The following is a 20,507-nucleotide window of genomic DNA, read 5'->3' on the forward strand; positions in this document are numbered from 1 at the left end:
CCTGGTTCGGCCTCTGTGCCTACGTCCAGTCCCCAGTTCCTCTTGGGATTTTCAATCCAATACTGAGCTCTTTCAAGGTAGAGCACAAACCCTTTACAAGGCAGTGAGTATGCAAGAGTACGTCCTCTATTCGTCTACTCAGCTCCTACTAAGTACTACAACCCAGCACTTAGATTTTTTCTACCACTGAATGCTTACAACCAAGCACTCAGCATACACTCTCAATATTTCAATTGATAAACACTTGTTCTCTTTTCAATAAAGAACACTTTAGAAGATTACACAGAATCACTCTAGCATTTACACAAAGAATAGAAGATTTGGTGTAAGATCTTTGTATTTGAGTGCTTTGAAGATTTCTCTCTTGGATTTTTCTTTTTGTAATTCGGCAAATGTCCAAGTGAAATCCTTGTCCATTTTATAGATGAATTCTAGAGATTAGACCGTTTGAATTTGGTGTGTCCGTTGATTCCAAAACGGCTCTTTTAGTAGACAGCTTCTGGTCAGCTTCAGTTTTGCAGGCCAATCCTGTCATCTGTTTTCTTCAGGTGTCAGCCTTGTCTTCTTCCTACAGACTTGTCTTTTTGTGGCAGTTGTCTTTTACCAATAATCCATTGACCCATGTTTCTTGGAATTAGTCTTCTGTGTATTTTCGAGGCTTCAATTATTGGTGCAGAAGATTTGCAGACTTTGTCCTTTAGTGAACGGATCCTTCATGCTATCCTGACTGTCACTCAGCTTCATTCGTTATCTTCGAATGTTCAACTTCCATTCTGAGTTCCTTCTTAGTCAGCTCCGTTCAATTTTGAAGGAGTCTTCTAATTTAGTCAGCTTCGTTCTGGCAACTTTGAAGGAGACTTCTGATACTGAGTTCTACTCCACTCAGCTTCTATTCTTTTATGCTGAGTTTTGTTCCACTCAGCTTGGCTTATGCTGACTTTTGTCCTGTCTAACTTTATATATATATTTTTGCACTCAATATTGAACAAACACATTAGTACAATTAAATCAAAGCATTTAAATTTAATTGCCTCTTAATCATGGATGATTTTGTCAAATCAAAATCTTGTGGAAAGGTGTTTCAACAAACTCCCCTATTTTGATGTTGGCAAAATACATAATTATGGAACTCAGTTATAAGTTACCCTATGATTGATTTATTTTTGAAATAACTCCCCCGTAAGGGTTGCACATATTGTCTTAACTTAATTCTAAACCTTCCAAGATTTAATTGAATTAACCTTAAGACATTTGTGTATACTGACTTAGTTTAATGTTAGATTTTTCAAGATCTGAGCTAATTGGATTTAAGTCAGATTTCAAAAATATTAGAAGTATGTTGTTACTCAGTTTATTACATAAGTATTTTAGTGTTAATGTATACTGAGTATGTTTTACTTCTTAATTTGTTTGTTCAATTTTATCAGCCAGGTTGAGAAAATGGTACTTGTCATAGATTAAGCAAAAACATATGAGGAAAGATTCTATGCTAAGTTCTAAACATTGACTAAGCTATATCTAGTTCTTCTTCTTTTCCTTCATATTGACCTGAGGTTGATGGTCAGCTTGATATACTCCTTTGCCTTTATCTTTACTTCCTGAGGCAAGCTGAGTTCCGTCTTGGCTTTTCTCCCCCGTTTTTCCATCATCGGGTATATAAAGGAAGGTTTCGTTTCTAGCTGCAGTGGAGAGGAAATGTGAGTAACGCTGGAGCCTCTTTGTGCTTTCACTTAAGCCATCAATTACAGGGACACTGTCATCTTGGACATGGCGAGGAACCCGGAGAGAGCTGCTAATCATGCTGAGTAGGCATTCATGTGATTTGCTAAGCCAGGTGTGCGCACTAGTGAGCTGAGCAAAAGATTGGTGGTACATCTTTAGTATGGCAGAGTCATAAAACATGCGCTGAGCATTGTTGATGCGCATTGCCTTCATAATTGCTTGGGAAAAGCTCAAGAGTTGACCATTGGAGACTGGATCAACATCCATCTGAGCCTTGTTGACGTTAAGTAGACTTACCGCTTCACTCAGTTGGTCAATGGTGCACTGAGAGGTAGAAGATACTAATTCATGCGTACTGGTCAGTTCAGCAGTTAGCTTGGCAAAGCAGTCTTGTAACTCAGCAGAGGTAGCATACTCAGGATTGCCAGTTGCGCTTGATTTGGTCAGTTCTGTAGTTAACTTAGCAAAATAGCCTTGAAGCTCAGTGGAAGTTGCATACCCTGGATTAACTGCCGACAGCTGTTGGATTTTGCCTTCAAGCGAGTTCAGATGGTTCACCATTATGAGTACCAATTCAGTCAGCTTTGCTATTTGGTCTTGCCTGGGTTGCTGAGTTTGAACGGTGGTCATAACACTTACAAGATCCTTGAGTCCTCTTAGTTCATTGAGAAGTTGAGTGATACCAGACAGTTGGGAGGACTCAGCATGAGAAGATCTAGTAGCATCAGCTTGAGGAGGGTTCAAATCTTGAAGCAAGGACTGAGCAGAGGCAATGATTCGTCGGCCTGACTCAGTAGCATTCAAGTATGTGAATTGAGTAGCATTTGTCTCAGAGGCTGGAATTGAGCTTGATGGTGGTAGAGTGGGTTGTTTGCCAGATTGATCATCTTGATTGGTGACAGGACTTTGATGTAGATTGGCTTCAGGAGCTGATTTATCAACATGCTGTGTTGGAGGTGGAGTTTGGTTAGTCATGTTGACCTGCTCAGCTTGAGTGGGTGAAGTTGAGGCAGGATTTGTTCCACCTTGAGCAGTTGGATTTGGATTTTCAAAGGTTTTGGCTTGTTCCTCATCCTTTGTAACAAAGGCTTGTTTTTGCACAAGATCCGTTGGAGGAGACTCAGGCTCACCATCATGGGAGAAGTATTTGAACTGTATCTCAGATAGGTCAATAAATGGTTCTTGAAGAGGAGAGTCTGCAAGGAGGTCAAGGGCTGGAGTCTTATGGGCTTTCTTCTTGAGCCGCTTGAACCTTGTTTCTTTAGGAGGAGATGGGTCAGCATGAATATCCTCCTCATCAGTATCAACTGTCTCTTCTTCCACAGTTGGATTCTCATGTTGCTCAACATGATCCTCAACAGCAACATTTTCTTCTTCCTCAATTCTCCACTCAGCATCATCCTGATGTTGCTCAACATCAGTAGGTTGTTCCTGCTTGGTATTGACTTCTTCCTCAGCAGGAGTTTCTTGCTCAGCATCCTTGACCGGCTCAGCATAAGTTTGGTCTAGGTCAATTCCATGGCCTTTTGGAGGTACAACCCAATCCAAGGGATTAGCTTCAACTGTGAAGGTATGACCCTTCTTCCTTTTCATCAAAGGGGATTCCGGAGTTTCCTCTTCTTCATCCTCAGGCTCTTCTGGCCTCTTTCTTTTCTCTGCCGACCTAGGTGTACCTTGAGGTTGGTCAGTATCAACATTCTTAGCTCTGTTCATAGCCCGCTTCTTCCTGGGCACTGCGTCAATATCTTTTGCACATGTTGCCAGCGCTTTTCTTTTCTTCTTTCCCTTAGGGGACTCAGCAGGAGCCTCCACTTCTTTCTCAGGCTCATGCTCAGGCACATTTTCCTGTTCAGCTTCATCATTTTCCTCAATATCTTCAATTTCTTCATATCCTTTCAATGGTTGATTATATAATAATCCAACCAGCAGAGCTGCTGTGATCTCACTTCCCAAGGTATCAGTTTCATTTATGGTCTCGATCTGTTTATCCTCGAGGATCTTAGTGATTAAAGAACCTAATCGAAGTTTCTTACCTCCTCGCTGGAGCGCACCAACCAGAAATACCGGAAGGTTGAGAGGGGTGTAGGTCAGCATGTGCCATATGAAGCACTGCTCAAAGTTGGAGGCAGATGAGGCTGAGTTGAGTTTGGGGAAGATGAAGTTGGTCAATATGTAGTGTGCCATCTTCTGGTTTTGCCCCATACACGTGCTGGGTATTTCTCCCTTGTGATTCTTGGGTTTGCAGAACCCCTTGATCTGATCAAGCTTTTCCTTTGGTACCTTTTCTTTTGTTGTCCTAAACTCCATTCCTTCGTCTGGTAAGTTTAGCAGAGTAGCTAGATAGGCAGGTTTTATGGTGATTTTCTGTCCTTTGACCGTGGTCTCCAAATAGTCAGCATCTTCTTCATCAACAAACATGTTGGAATAGAACTCTCTGACCAGCCTAGGGTATGTTTTTCCGGTGAGTGAGAAGAGACCGGTCCATTTGTTCTTCTCGATCCAGTCACAGAACGGTTTCTCAGAAGTGATGAATCCTGGAGAGAACCATCTGCATTTTAGAACCTCTAAGTTGTTGACCTTCTTATGGACCTTGATCATGTTCCTTTCTACTGGCTTTGATGAACCGGCGGGGTCAGCTTGAGTGGGTTTGCCAGAGGTTTGGCCAAGCTGAGTGGTGAAGTTAGGGATTTCGTTTTTGCAGGAAGCCATTGTTACAGATGAAGGTTTTAAGGTTTAGGGAGAGAGAAGGATTCGATTTCAGAAGATTTTAAGCGTAAAGAGTAATGAGTGGGGATCCTTCCACTACTTATAGAGTCTTGAATCATTCCTAATTAATGAACTAGCCGTTTTCTTCTTTAGACTTTAATCGACAAAGATTCTGCCATTTATGACAGGTTCGGCGCATGGGTATTCATTATTACTTGCGTTTTTCTAGGTATGATTTGTTACACGTGTCATTGTTCATTGGTACAAGTGGGCTTTTACTCAGTTTGCCAGAATATGAATCGTTTATGATACTGAGTATTTAATTCTACGTAGATGGATTTTCTATCTCTTAGTAACTCAACATACGTTAATCACCCAGTATGTACGTCTACTTAGCATAAGGTGATTACTCAATATGTTTATCTACTCAGCACAGAATATTTACTCAACATTTGTATCTACTCAGCATAGACTATTAAGCTCAATGTGCAGTAGTTACTAGATTGATATCAATCAGCATGACATTCACTCTACATTTATTCAAATATTTAGAATTATTGAAGAGGATTAGACATTCCGATAGCTTCCCTTAGTATGTTAAATTGCTCACGAGCCAAAGGCTTGGTGAAGATATCTGCAAGCTGTTCATTTGTTGGCACATAGGTCAGCTTGATCTCACCCTTTACTACGTGATCTCTGATGAAGTGATGCCTTATGCTGACATGCTTCATCCTGCTGTGTTGGATAGGATTCTTGGATAGATCAATGGCACTCTTGTTGTCACATTTGATCTCTATTGTCTCAGTTCTTACTCCATAATCCTCAAGCTATTGCTTTATCCATAGGACTTGAGCTACACAGCTTCCAGCAGCAATGTACTCAGCTTCAGTTGTAGACAGAGCAACTGATGACTGCTTCTTGCTGAACCAAGATACTAGACAGCTTCCAAGGAAATGACATCCTCTTGAAGTACTCTTACGTTCTAGCTTATCTCGTCCATAGTCAGCATCAGTGTATCCTATGAGTGTGAAGTCATTTGAAGTTGGATACCATAAACCTGCATCAACTGAGCTCTGCAAATATCTAAAAATTCTTTTTACAGCAATTAAGTGAGATTCCCTTGGGTCAGCTTGATATCTTGCACAATAACATACTGAGTACTGTATATCAGGTCTACTAGCAGTGAGATAAAGTAAGGAGCCTATCATACCTCGATAAAGTTTACTATCTATTAACTTACTTTTCTCATCTTTGCATAGGACAGTATCAGTACCCATAGGGGTTGATATGGGCTTACAGTCTCCCATATCAAACTTCTTTAACATCTCCTTGGTGTACTTGGACTGACTAATGAAGATGCCGTTCTTACCTTGCTTGATCTGAAGTCCAAGGAAGAAGCTGAGTTCCCCCATCATGGACATTTCGAACTCAGTCTGCATCTGTTTGCTAAACTCTTGACACAAGGATTCGTCAGTAGCACCAAATATTATGTCATCTACATAGATTTGTACAAGTAGGGTATGTTTGCCCATTTTCTTAATGAACAAGGTTGTGTCAGCTTTTCCTCTGACATAGTTCTTGGTCAGCAGGAAGTTGGTCAACCTCTCATACCAGGCTCTTGGAGCTTGTTTCAGGCCATATAGGGCCTTCTTGAGTTTATAAACGTGGTTTGGGAATTTTGGGTCTTCAAAACTAGGAGGTTGATTAACATATACCTCTTCATTTATAAAGCCATTAAGAAATGCACTTTTAACATCCATTTGATACAATTTGAAGTTCATGAAACTGGCATATGCACACAATATACGTATAGCTTCTAATCTAGCAACTGGTGCAAAGGTTTCACCATAATCAATGCCCTCTTGCTGACTATAGCCTTGGGCTACAAGTCGAGCTTTGTTCCTAACAACATTTCCATGCTCATCTAGTTTGTTTCTAAAAACCCATTTAGTCCCTATGGAATTTTGATTCCTGGGCTTAGGTACTAAATCCCATACCTCATTTCTTGTGAATTGGTCAAGCTTTTCTTGCATAGCATTGATCCAATATTCATCATGCTCAGCATCAGCAAAGTTCTTCGGTTCATGTACTGATACAAAGGCAACGTTGCTGAGGAACTTCCTAAGCTGATCTCTTGTCATCAGCTTGTTGTCAGCAGCATCAAGAATGGACTTTTCTGAATGTCCTCTTGGAATTTTTATTTCCTTAGGCAATGTTGAGTCATTTGGAGCAGGTGTTTCTACAATCTCTGCAGGAACAGATTGGTCAGCAAAGGTAATTTCTGTTTCGTTTTTACCTTTGGTCAGCTCTTGTGCTGATGACTCAGCATGTCCATTCTGGTCAACAGAAGTTGAGTTGGGTTCTTCCTCTGTGTGTTGAGTTGTTTTTCCTGCAGGGTCAGTTTCATCGAAATCTACATGGACTGACTCTTCTACTACCTGAGTCCTTTTATTATAAATTCTATATGCTTTACTGTTTGTTGAGTACCCCAGAAAGATCGCTTCGTCAGCTTTGGCATCAAACTTTGCCAGATTATCCTTAGTGTTGAGTATAAAGCATTTACACCCAAAGGCACGAAAGTATCCAATATTGGGCTTTCGTCCTTTCCAAAGTTCATAAGGAGTTTTCTTTAATATAGGTCTTACCAAGGCCCTATTCAATATATAACATGCTGTATTGACGGCTTCTCCCCAAAAATACTTTGGAAGCCTATTTTCACTCAGCATTGTCCTAACAATTTCTACTATTGTCCTATTCTTCCTTTCAACAACTCCATTCTGTTGAGGAGTTCTAGGGGCAGAGAAATTGTGGTCAATACCATTAGTTTCACAGAATTCATCAAACATTTGGTTTTTGAATTCTCCACCATTATCACTTCTAATGTGAGCTACTCTTAGGTCTTTGTCATTTTCAAGCTTTTTGACTAATGTAGTAAACATCTCAAATGTTTCATCTTTGCTACCCAGCAAGATGACCCAAGTATACCTAGAGAAATCATCTACAATAACTAAGGAAAATTTCTTACCTCCCATGCTGAGTGGCTGGATAGATCCGAAAAGATCCAAATGTAGTAATTCCAATGGTCTTTTGGTTGAGATAATATTTTTGCTATGAAATGACTTTTTGGTTTGTTTACCTTGCTGACAAGCATTACATAGTTGATCTTTTTCATATTTTAGTTTGGGTAATCCTTCAACTAGTTGCTTTCTAGCTAATTTGGCTAGGAGGTCCATGCTGACATGCCCAAGTCTCCTATGCCATAGCCAGGAGTTGTCCTCTTTAGACACTAAGCATATATTTTTTGAAAATTGTTTTTCCAAACTCAACATGTAAACATTTTCTACACGAGGGGCTGTTAAAATCAAGTCATTTGTTTTTCCCTCGAGTATTTGACATTTAGTATCATCAAATATAACCTTTCTTCCACTCTTGCAAAGCTGAGCTACGCTTAGAAGATTATATTTGAGACCTTTAACTAAGGAGACTGACTCAATTTTAGGGTTACCTCCGATAGTTCCTGAGCCAACTATCTTACCCTTCTTGTTGTCGTCAAAGCTTACACTACCTCCTCGTTTAAGCTCTAATGTGATGAACTGAGTTTCATCACCTGTCATGTGTTTTGAGCATGCGCTGTCTATGTACCAAAGTTTTGATTTCTCCACGCATGTCAAGCTGACCTGCATTTTAAACTATTCATTTTTAGGTACCCAATTCTTTTTGGGTCCTTTCTTGTTAGTGTAAACAGGTGCAAAGTCATATTTCAACTTGTGACGACATACTTTTATAGTGTGGACAGGCTTACCACATAAGTCACAAAAAGGTACCCTTTGAGGGTTGTACTGAGTATAGTCAGCATTGTTGTGTTGAGCATGCCAGCATACTTTTGTGGAATGCCCTTTTCTTCCGCAGAAGTCACATTGGACAATCCGCTTGTTATGCCAACACACATCTTTTGTGTGCCCCCTTTTTCCACAACACTCACATTGAGTGAATTGCTTATGCTGACTAGTACTTGCGTACTCAGCATGGGGTTTATTTCTACTTGAGCCATTCACTTGACTCTGTAAGGTTGTGACATCATTTCTAAGTTTCTTTGACTCAGATTGGACCTCCGTGACAAAATTTTGCATGATTTGCATGTTGGTATGTAAATCTGAGTTGTCCTGGAGGAGATATCGGAGGTCACTCAGCTTGACCTCTTCAATCTCGTCACATCGCCTGCTGAGTGATTTTATTTTGTTATTGCATTTTTTAGTTAGCTTATGTAAATCACTCAGGGCATTTACCATCTCATTTCTAAACAAAAGTAAGGGTGTTACCTCATTGTTGTTTTCCTCCTGCTCAGAATCTCCAGAGAGACCAGCTTGTTCAGATTGAGATTGGTCAGCTCCATCATCTACCATGAAACATATGTTGGCTGTTTCATTCTGTTCAGTTTCAAACGATGTTGACTCATCACTGTCACTCCACGTGGCCACCATTGCCTTTTTGCTTCCATTCCTATCTTTCTTTAGATTAGGACAGCTTGACTTAATGTGCCCAGTTTGATGACATTCATAGTATGTGACAGGCTTGGAGCTGTCCTTTTTGTATCTGGTGTCACTGGACTCAGCTTTGTGTCTGTCTCCTCTCTTGTATGGTCGTTTGCTGTTTCTGTCATTTCTTCTGAACAACTTCTTCATTTTTCTAGTAAACATTGCCATTTCTTCATCATCAGTTGACTCAGCTTTAGTGGAGTCAGCTTTCATCACTAATGATTTCTGCTTCTTATCTTCGGTTTTCTCCTTAGCTTCCAAATTTTTCATGGAGATTTCATGGGTCAGCAAGGAACCGATCAGCTCATCATATTTGTATGTGGTCAGGTCCTGAGCTTCCTCTACAGCTGTCTTCTTAGCTTGCCAGCTTTTGGGAAGACTTCGTAAGATCTTCTTCACTTGTTCTTCTTCAGTGAAATTCTTACCGAGTCTTTTAAGCTCATTTATTATGTTGGTGAACCTGGCATTCATTGCTGAGATGTCCTCATTGTCAGTCATCTCGAACAGCTCATACAATCGCATGTGTTGGTTCACTTTGGATTCCTTGACCTTGCTGGTGCCTTCATAAGTCACTTCCAGCTTCTTCCAGATCTCCTGTGCTGACTCACAACCTGAAATCTTATTGTATTCTGCAGCATCTAGAGCACAGTGAAGCATATTGATAGCCGAAGCATTATTTTGTTATTTTCTGAGGTCATCCTCTGTCCACTTAGCTTCACTTTTAACAATTTTCTCATTGTTAACAGTTTTGTATGGCACATGTGGACCTTGAACAATTGCAAGCCATGCACTCATGTTAGTGGCTTGAATAAAGTTCTTCATCCTATTCTTCCAGAATGTATAATTGGATCCAAAGAATAGGGGAGGCCTAGTTATTGATAGTCCCTCAGGGAGTATCTGTGTTGTTTGGTTCCCGGGAAGGAAACGAGTGCTATTCTCACCCATTTTTCGGGATCAGCTCAAGATTGTTAGATCTTTGAATAGCGAGCTTAGGCTCTGATACCACTTGTTGGTCCCTAGTAATTAGTTCCAAGGGGGGGATAGGAACTAATGTAACTTTTTCGCTTTTAATTTTGCTGACTTAATGTTATTTTAAGAGTTTGTTAACTCAGCGTGTTGGTCAGCACGACCGATTGATTAGTCAGACAGTTTTAGTTCTATGCTGACTAAGACTGCTTGACTTGAAAGTTGGGAATTGACTCTTGAGAGGTCAGCTTCCAACTCAACACTCAGATTTACTCAGTTTCAGTTTTAACAATTTATATGCTGAGTAAATATCACAAGCAACACATGCACATATATCTATATATTGAGAGAAAGAGTTTAGAAGTTACTCAGCACGACTTATCCTGGTTCGGCCTCTGTGCATACGTCCAGTCCCCAGTTCCTCCTGGGATTTTCAATCCAATACTGAGCTCTTTCAAGGTAGAGCACAAACCCTTTACAAGGCAGTGAGTATGCAAGAGTACGTCCTCTATTCGTCTACTCAGCTCCTACTAAGTACTACAACCCAGCACTTAGATTTTTTCTACCACTGAATGCTTACAACCAAGCACTCAGCATACACTCTCAATATTTCAATTGATAAACACTTGTTCTCTTTTCAGTAAAGAACACTTTAGAAGATTACATAGAATCACTCTAGCATTTACACAAAGAATAGAAGATTTGGTGTAAGATCTTTGTATTTGAGTGCTTTGAAGATTTCTCTCTTGGATTTTTCTTTTTGTAATTCGGCAAATGTCCAAGTGAAATCCTTGTCCATTTTATAGATGAATTCTAGAGATTAGACCGTTTGAATTTGGTGTGTCCGTTGATTCCAAAACGGCTCTTTTAGTAGACAGCTTCTGGTCAGCTTCAGTTTTGCAGGCCAATCCTGTCATCTGTTTCTTCAGGTGTCAGCCTTGCCTTCTTCCTACAGACTTGTCTTTTACCAATAATCCATTGACCCATGTTTCTTGGAATTAGTCTTCTGTGTATTTTCGAGGCTTCAATTATTGGTGCAGAAGATTTGCAGACTTTGTCCTTTAGTGAACGGATCCTTCATGCTATCCTGACTGTCACTCAGCTTCATTCGTTATCTTCGAATGTTCAACTTCCATGCTGAGTTCCTTCTTAGTCAGCTCCGTTCAATTCTGAAGGAGTCTTCTAATTTAGTCAGCTTCGTTCTGGCAACTTTGAAGGAGACTTCTGATACTGAGTTCTACTCCACTCAGCTTCTATTCTTTTATGCTGAGTTTCGTTCCACTCAGCTTGGCTTATGCTGACTTTTGTCCTGTCTAACTTTATATATATATTTTTGCACTCAATATTGAACAAACACATTAGTACAATTAAATCAAAGCATTTAAATTTAATTGCCTCTTAATCATGGATGATTTTGTCAAATCAAAATCTTGTGGAAAGGTGTTTCAACATAAACATCCGGCTACGAGAAACGCAATTTTATATTCTCCCAAACACCTTCGCATTATCACTCCAAACAATAATTTATGCAATAGTAGGAGCTAAAGATATATTGATCCAGGACAAAACAAGATTATTACAACGCTCCTAAGCTTTAAACATTAGATCTATTATCACTGGCTTTTCTATTGAACCATCAACAAAATCTAATTTGTTTTTCGACATTAAAGCATTTTCATACTACGAGCCCAAGAATGATAGTTTGAACCTGAATTGGCCAAAACTGACGAGACAAGAATGAGAGCAGGATTTTCATTAGAATGGACATAGTAAATGCTTGATTCGCCAATTCGAGCAGGTGTTATGGAAATTGAGCTTCGAGCAAGAAGAATGATGATCTACAATAAAAGGAAAGAAATACGATATGCAAGAAATACGATTTGTATCAAAAAATAAGAAGAATACAATGGAAAGAAATATGATCTATATCAAAAAAAGAAAAATAATATGACATGTACGATTTGTATCAAATTAAAGAAGAAGAAGAATGTAGAAGAATCATCTCTCCACAACAGAAGGAAAGAAATACAATATGCGTCAATTTGAAGAAAAATGCAACCAAATAATCCGCATAAAGAGATTATGATTTGCGGAATTTTCGGAAATGCTCTACTATCTTGATAATAGAATAACTATGCTTCTTGATAAAAGAATTACAAGAAAAGAATATAGAAAATGAATTAACAAACTCAATAAGTAAACTAAGTAATAATACCTAACTTATATACTAGAAATTATTCATATTCCTAATGGTAACAAACAAACAAAACACCTACCCTTTATTTGATCAGAGTTAAATATATTAACTATACTTATTATTTACACTAGGCGGTTGCTTTTGACCCTCTCTCCTTTCTCTCTACTGTAGCTTGCATTCATTTCACCCATCACTCCTAAAATCTTTCTAATCACGAAGTAGTAGTCCGATCTTCCAACTCAAGTAAAGTAATTCCAAATCCACACCACTATAACATAATCCAACCTACCAGTATATTGGAAACCCTAAGATACCTATAATCATTGGCGTTAGTCCTTTGGTGGGGCAAGCACACCTTCAACCTAGTAATGCCAACTTATCTGATATGCTAAATGGAGATGGACTCATATCTTCCACCCTTTTAAGAAAACGACATTCACCTTTTCATGAATGTGCTTTCAGCTTCAACGGCTTCGCCATATAATATACTATAGACTCTATATAATATGACAATAACAACCTCCTCACAAGCAAGGTTCAAAGTGTGAGGAGGTTGTTATTGTTGGTGTGCACTAGTTCATAGGCATTGGTTCTGGAATATATATTAGAAGTTTTGTATATTGTTTGAATAAATTGTATATGTGTTATATGAATAAAGGCATTAATTCATATTGTTTATATCTTGTGTTATGAAACACTTATGAAGTATCCATTGATTGATAATCATAAACTGTCTGAGACCTGTTTTATTCGTGGGAACGAATATAACAAAAGGTATATGCATCGAGTATCTGTGTAATTGTGTAGGAAGCACCACTACAACACTTGTATTGTCAGATATGGATATACGTACACATTGATGTAGCTCAATGTGGGACTGGGCCGACCCGCTCTAGAAAGATTCATGATGGACGTGTCATTAATCTTTCTAAGTGTAGAACTCTATTATCTCCAGACCTAATTTTATTGTAGCAAATAACGTGGGATTCCATTCACTTTGATATATAGACATGTCTATAACAGGATGCCAAACCACATTTTAAATAGGCCGACAATTTTTTTTGGATAGATCGAACTAATGGAAGAAAAGGGAAAAGGAAGAATTCTATCTAATGGCATTCGATCAGTCGTAAACATGGATTTGGAAAAGTCTGGGATCACGTCTAGGGATGGCAACGGGTAGGGTACCCGCGGGTAGTGCCAATCCCAAACACTTACCCTTTTATTTTTTAATTACCCGTACCCTTCCCATTACCCTAACGAGTATATGTTTTGCATCCCATACCCTTCCCATCTAATTCACGGGTACCCGCGGGTACCCTTACCCGTTAAGAATCAATAAATAAAAAAAATATTACAAATTTAACAAAGTATAAATTTAATAAATCATCGATTTAAAAATTGAACAAATTGAACCTTAATCAATAAAAATAAAATAGTTTAGTGGTATTACTTAATGGTTAAAAAACAAAAGGTTAGTATTCAAATCTCACATTTTACATCTAAAACACAATAATATTTTTTAATATATAAAAAAATTATGACGGGTAATGGGTACCCTGGGGGGTCTTCCCATACCCGTCCCATTACCCTAACGGGTAATGGTTTTGATCCCATACCCGTCCGATACCCTTTTATACAAGGTACGGGTAGTCCCATTAGGGTCGGGTAGTGTCGGATACCCGCGGGTAGAGTACCCGTTGCCATCCCTAATCACGTCCCCACACGACTTTTCGAAATGGGGTTCGTCAACGTAAGATTCCTTTCTTTAAGTAGATGAAGTGAATGAATTACCACTCACCTAACGGTGAGCAGATATCACCGACCATTTGATAAGTGGAACTGAGGAAGTGTATGGCCATACCCTGATAAGTAGTTTAGATCAAGAAATACAACAAACCGTACAGATAATGACAACCACCATGTCTCTAGTTTATAATGTAGATATGCAATTGGTAATAGATACTGGGAGAGATCATCTACTGGGTTTCATGTGTCTTCCAAAGACGACTGAAATAATTCGTATCAGTCAGGGGCCATAATGGTTTGCTAAAACCCACTCATGGTCATTGGGCTTTAGGCCCATGTCTGGCTGAGGATGGACCCTCAAAATCATGCACACACAACTCATGGACAAGGGCAGAGCTAGAGGGGGCAGGGAGGGTCAGCCGACTGACGGTTGTTGAATCCACCAAAAATAATTCACAGACCTAGTTACAGGCTTTGCACAAGGGTAAGTAAAGGTCGTACCCAAAGGATTAATGCTGATCTAATCACAAATATAACCAAGCAATTAACAAAAAGTAAATAGGGGGAGTTTGAATAGGTTGATTTACTAAATTAGCAAAAGTAATCAAAATAGAATTTGGATTGAATGTAAATATTAAAGAAGACTTCAGTTAAGGGATTCTCAGGAAAGGATTTCAGTTAGTCTTGATCATTGACGGAAAAGATTATTCATCCAAATCAAGTATCAGACTAGTTTGGGATATTCTTCCTTATTACTGAATTAGCTAAGTAAGACTATAACTAATCCCTAATTAACGAATAATCTCACTTTAATGGCTAAGATTTAACCTGTTAACAGCATTATGAAATAGAAGAACCTAATCTAAGCCAACTGATTCTCAGCGATATTGATTCAGAAACCTAATTAATTATTCACTTGACATGATAAAATTGAACCTTGATGTATTAATGTCATGTGGAGGAATTTCAGATTGTCAATCTGATTTTGTCTCCGAATACATTCCAAGATTCGATTTTATGTTATCAATTACCATTTGCTTTGATTCAACTAAACAATGACTCGTTGATTATATAGTTTAACCAAATAGCTGTATGTCAATTTATTCAATGAACAATCGATCGTTATCATTCAAATGTAAACTAACAATTGGGATGAAATCCCTAAGCACGGTGAATAAGTAAATGATACGAATAAAGAAGAATGACAGAAGTAAAACGATCTCACAAAACTTGAAAATCCTGCCTTTGAATTAACCCTTAACCAAAAATAAGGATTTAGCTATGAATAGCCATGAAGAACAATCTGTATCTATTTTCAAGAGAGAACAAATGATTACTGAAAAATAAAACCTAAAAAGGACTTCCCCAAAAACGTAAGTTCTGACCTTTTTTGTAAAGAAAACCCCCTCCTAAAAGTTAGCTAACCAAATAATCTTTTTCCCAATCATAAATCTTTTCTAATCTGTCATATATCCTAATTCCGTTCATGCTTAGTCATTCCCAACTGTCCAGGTTCATTCTTGATAGAATAAGGGAGAGTCCTGATCAATTCTAGAATCTGTAATTCCCGAAATCCTTAGTCTTGGGCAAGACTAACTTTATCTTCGTTTCAGCTCCTCCGAATCAGCTCCAAATTCCCTTCTAGTCCAAATTTGTTTCAAGTTAGGTCCAATTATGCTTCTTTTAATCACTTGAGTCCTGTGGAGATAAAATATACCAAAAAAAGCAATAACACCCAAAATAACACTAAATTAATTAAATAACCTAGCACTAAAGTGGACATTCGAACGTTGAATTGGACACTTATCAAAACACCCCACACTTGCCCAATGCTTGTCCCCAAGCATATCAAATCATGTCAACAGCTCTTTACTCTTATGATTTCGTGTTTACCAACCTTTCCCAATCCCCCCTCATAATGTGAAGATTATCAGCCATCAACTCTCAAAGCCAAGACATTATTCATGTTTAAACATACAATGTAACCACTTGAAAAATCTCAGCAAACAAGCTTTTGACCATGTACATAAGGTATACGTTAAAATCAACAACACCCTCACAGAAATCACTCATTACACTCAAGTGTTTTAGGCTATGCTTAGTTTTCAAGAAATCGCTCGATTCACAACCTACACTACAAAATAAATGACTTATAGGTACAGACAGTTAGAGACAATTTACCATTTTTGTCCTCAATTGTAATTTTGGAACTAATATAGAAGACAACTACATCAATTGTCCTCAATTGTTTTTTAATCTATAATAGGGGACAAAAGTTTAATTAATAGAATTTACTTGTATTTTTATATGCGGATATATTAACTATAGGGACAAATCCACAAATATTTTTAATGTAAAACATGTTTTATTCTATTCTCTCTCACACGCTTTCTTCTCTTATCTCCCTCAATCTCTCTCCCAAATTCTACCGTCATTCGGCATCCCTGCCAGAGGCGGAACTAGCCCAGCCACCGGCGGCCTGACTGCCGCCCCCAAACTCCGCCCTCTGATGATGATGCGAACCACGCCCAAGTTCAAATAATCCTCTATTTTCTAAATCGAAATTCAAGCATCAGATTGAAAATTCAATTTGGAGAAGGGAAAACACAACCGAGAGCGAGGGTTTGCCAATCGAAGCAAACAGTTGAAGTCTGCGTGAAATAGTATGCTTCTCTCTCTCCCACACGCTTTCTTCCTTAAATTTTTCAAGGAATTATAGAAGGCAGCTCTAATTTTTCGCCTATTTGGGAAAAGCTTCCCTATAACAGATCAAGTTTTTTTTGTCAAATTCTTTTTCCCCCAATTTTTTATGCTTGTGATTTTATGACAGGTTTCTTTGCCGTCATTGTTGTTCTATTCATTTACTTTTTAGTTCTGGAAAGAAAAAAAATAAGGAAATGAAGTCATGCAGAAAAGGACATTTCTTAAATAGCATTAGCATTTTTCTCTTTGGGAAGTTATAAGCTTTATATCATTATTAAATTTAATTCAAAGGCTCACAGGAAGATACTGTTTTCAACTAGCACCTGACATGTTTTTTGTAAGAAAGTTACAGTACTGGTTTATATTTAATTATAAACCTTGCATTCTTGTGGATTTGTGTGATCCAAGGCTAAGTGTCACTAGTTGAAAGCATCTCATTTGCATGGCATTATTTATGCAAATGTTAAAACATAAGTCGTTTGAGTCGGTCATCAGTTAGTGATCGACCCAAATTCTATGAAATCAATTAAGGACCCACATGTGGCCTTATCCCGATTTGATGACCATAATTTTCTACCTCTTCCTTGTACAATATTGTTTTATAGAAGTGCATACTCATGGTTGAAGGAGGATTTGTTTATTGTAAGTAACAGCACATCTGTCATGATATATTGTACTGCTGCCTAATTTGACACAAGTTCTAAACCTTCTGAGTTTTATTCGTTCAAGTATGTATTTTTATGCCATCATGTGCTTTGACATTGTTATTGATAATTGTTATCATTTTAGAGGCCTACTGTGGAAGTCACTGACACATGGTTTGTGGAATGTTCCAGAGCATGTTCTACTGTCATTGCCCGAGTGAGTATTTTGTTTCTCTCTCTTAAATATTGTCATTTGGATGTTACCTTTTAATTGTGAAAATCTGCAATTGTTATGTGTTTCAAGGCCATCGATTTTAAAATTTTAGTTGTTCTATTTGTCATAATATCATTACGTACAGACTATATCTGACCTTTAGTTTTTGTATAATATTAAAAAACAGGACAACTTATTAACATTGTTCAGTTATAAAATTCAGTCTTGCGAAACAAAATCTTTGGTGCATATATATACCTTGATTGATGTAACTATTAATCTTAAATCGACAATTGAAATGGGAGGACGACTCTGATACTCTCACATTGAGAACGGCTCTATTTCTAACTTCCGCATTAGTCTCGAGAGAGTTTACAAACCAGGTGATTGACTTTCCTAAGGATTTCTGATTTTAGTTTAGTTTTCGATTAGGTGATTGCTGAATTTTACTTGATATTGATTCATAATAGCTGTCAATTTTTCTTGCGAGGCAATGTATGTGTTGCTTCTTTGCAATTGCAAGTACGCTTCTGTCAGGTGAAAATCAATGCACATATTAGGTTGTGAGACTAACAGATGAAGCGGATTCCATATTCACAAAGCACTTTGTCAACAATGACAGTAAAAAGGCAATGATGTTTTTCAGACCCTAGTAAGAAAAGGAGTCTTACATGGTTACCTTTTTGTTGGTAATTCAATCTAATAACAAAAATTATTCATGATTCTTCCTCGCATGACCTTATTTCAGTTTGATAGTTCTGCAAGTTTGCATATTCTGAAAAGCGTTAATTGTGTGGACATCATATGTTTTTGGTAAATCTTGCAGGTGTGATCAATTGTTGGTGAGCTGGTTATATATCAATTGTATGCTTCTTCCAACCTTCAATTTCATTGGTTTGATGAGGCAGCTGAGCATGTGAGCAGCAGAACCGGAAAAGGAAGGAAGTTGCTCGTTAGATGACATTGGCCGAGGAAACCCGTTGAAAAGCTGAAGAACAGAGGAAATTCCAGGTCCGCAACTATTTACTTTCTTTGAAACCATTTTTATAGGTTAGTGTTGTGATTTGCATTTTAATTGGAGAGAAATTAAAGAGGAGAAAGTAGGAGGACGACTAAAACTAGAAGAGAACTTTGAGTATGTGTAGTTAAAAGCTTGCTCTGTGTCATATTCGTGCTAGCTATTTGTATCTTTAGATATGGTTTAATTTGATTTAGAATCTTTGTGATTACTAAATTTTTTTGCCATTATTGGATGACATGCTAGAGGGCGAGCCTTGGCGCAACGGTAAAACGTTGTTGTCGTGTGACCAGAGGTCACGGGTTCGAGTCTTAGGAGCGGCCTCTTGCCAATTAAATTGGCAAGGGAAGGCTTGCCCCCAATACACCCTTGTGGTGGGACCCCTCCCCGGACCCTCGCTCAGCGGGGACGCGTAATGCGACCGGGCCGCCCTTTTATTGGATGACATGCTCTTCGAAGTTGTAATTTGCATTTTGTTACATATTTCCTACTTGAGTTATGGTGGCTACAGTTGTTAATGACCATAATTTACTACATTTATAAAATCCAAAGTCTTTTACCAGTAATGTAAAGGATCATCAGTGTACATATTTATAAATATGTATAAACTCTTTTACAAGTAATGTAAAGGATCAATAATATGGTGCACCTTCACATGAAATTAGAGTATCTTTTGAATTTTCAAGGGTACTTCCAAGGTCTTAATAAGATGCTTTTTCTGAAATAAGCACATGGTTAAGAATGATATAGGTTTCTCATTTGACTAATTTTGGTATTGCTTTCAGGAGAAATGGAAGAGCAATACATCTGGTTCTAAGTGGAAGACAAGTCTGAGATGGGAGAAGAGAAGGCATTCCTAATCTACTATTGTTACTGGTTTAATGGATTCAGACAACTGTGGTTGAGAAACTGGCATTGAGCAATGAAGTGCGGTATGTTTGTGTTGAGTTCTAACAGACATGACTCATATTCTTTAAGAGTGAAAATATCTGACTCATGCTTGGTATTATGTTTTAGTGTACAATGTTGGATCCTCAGGTTGTTGAATGCTATGGAATAGTAATTGATGACTTTAAATAGTGTATTTTGTTGCTTCTGTCTACTAAATTTGGAGTGGTCGGAATAAACGTATTTTTGACAATAGTGTGACTCCAAAATATTGTATAGTGAGGCAAGTGTGTGATAGTGTAAGGATGAGGTTGCATAGTTATTAGTAGTTTGTGGATTCATTGAATTTAATGTACTCTCGTTGTTTGATATGTTTTGACAGTTGTTTGTTCTTAATAATGTTTCTATTTTCATAAAAAAAAGTTAATTTTTGTGAAGTTACTTTTCAATACTGACAGCTTCCTTTGAATTTATATGTATAAAAGGGGAAACATTGAATGGGGATGATTATTGTCTCTTTATTTTTGGACAAATAATCGTCTCTTAATAACGGGACAAAAGTCATCCCTTTTGCATAGGGACGACAATCGTCCCTTTTTTAGGGGACAAAAAATCGTCACTTTACTTGGAGACAAAACCCGCCTCCTAAGAATGAGGACAAAAGTTGTCTCCTTTGCACGGGGACGATAATAGTCCCTACAAACAGGGACGCCAATCGTCCTTTAAACTAGGGACAACATTTGTCCTTATTGGTAGGGACGATAATCGTCTCATAAAATGGGGACGACATCAAGTTTTTTGTCCCCTATAGCATCGGGTACGCTCGCATAGGGGACAAAATAAGGGGACGGAAAAACTCGTCCCCAAAAATATAGGGGACAATTTTTCTTATTTTTGGGGACAATTTTAACCGTCTCCAAAAATCATTTTTTTTGTAGTGCTAGAATGCAATTACCATAGGCTTGCCAATATATCAAATCTCCACCACTTAGTATGAATTCAAGTCAATAAATCAACGGGGCTTAAATCAGGGTCTAACATTGGTTAGAGGTAAGGTCTAGAAAGGAAAGGAAGGAGAATGGTAATTGATGGAAGTGAGAATGGCCAAAATGAAAATCAAACAGACTTATTTACAATACTCATGTAACATTGAGTATAAAAACTT

At 38.1% G+C, this 20,507-nt stretch overlaps 1 long non-coding RNA gene across 5 annotated transcripts; it reads left to right on the top strand.

Annotated features, from left to right (window-relative positions):
* The first annotated feature begins 16,228 nt into the window (after positions 1 to 16,228).
* Positions 16,229 to 19,713, top strand: LOC136218513 (uncharacterized). Of its 5 annotated transcripts, none has more exons than XR_010683815.1 (6): positions 16,229 to 16,538; positions 17,368 to 17,439; positions 17,624 to 17,819; positions 17,907 to 18,125; positions 18,263 to 18,447; positions 19,240 to 19,713. It is a non-coding gene; the product is annotated as an uncharacterized lncRNA (long non-coding RNA). The 5 variants fall into 5 exon arrangements; XR_010683817.1 differs by having other exon boundaries at positions 16,230 to 16,538; positions 17,624 to 18,125; positions 19,240 to 19,386; positions 19,472 to 19,713; XR_010683813.1 differs by having other exon boundaries at positions 17,624 to 18,125.
* Positions 19,714 to 20,507: the final 794 nt, after the last annotated feature.

This window comes from Euphorbia lathyris, chromosome 2 (assembly GCF_963576675.1).
Source record: "Euphorbia lathyris chromosome 2, ddEupLath1.1, whole genome shotgun sequence".
Classification (NCBI taxonomy): Eukaryota; Viridiplantae; Streptophyta; class Magnoliopsida; order Malpighiales; family Euphorbiaceae; genus Euphorbia; species Euphorbia lathyris.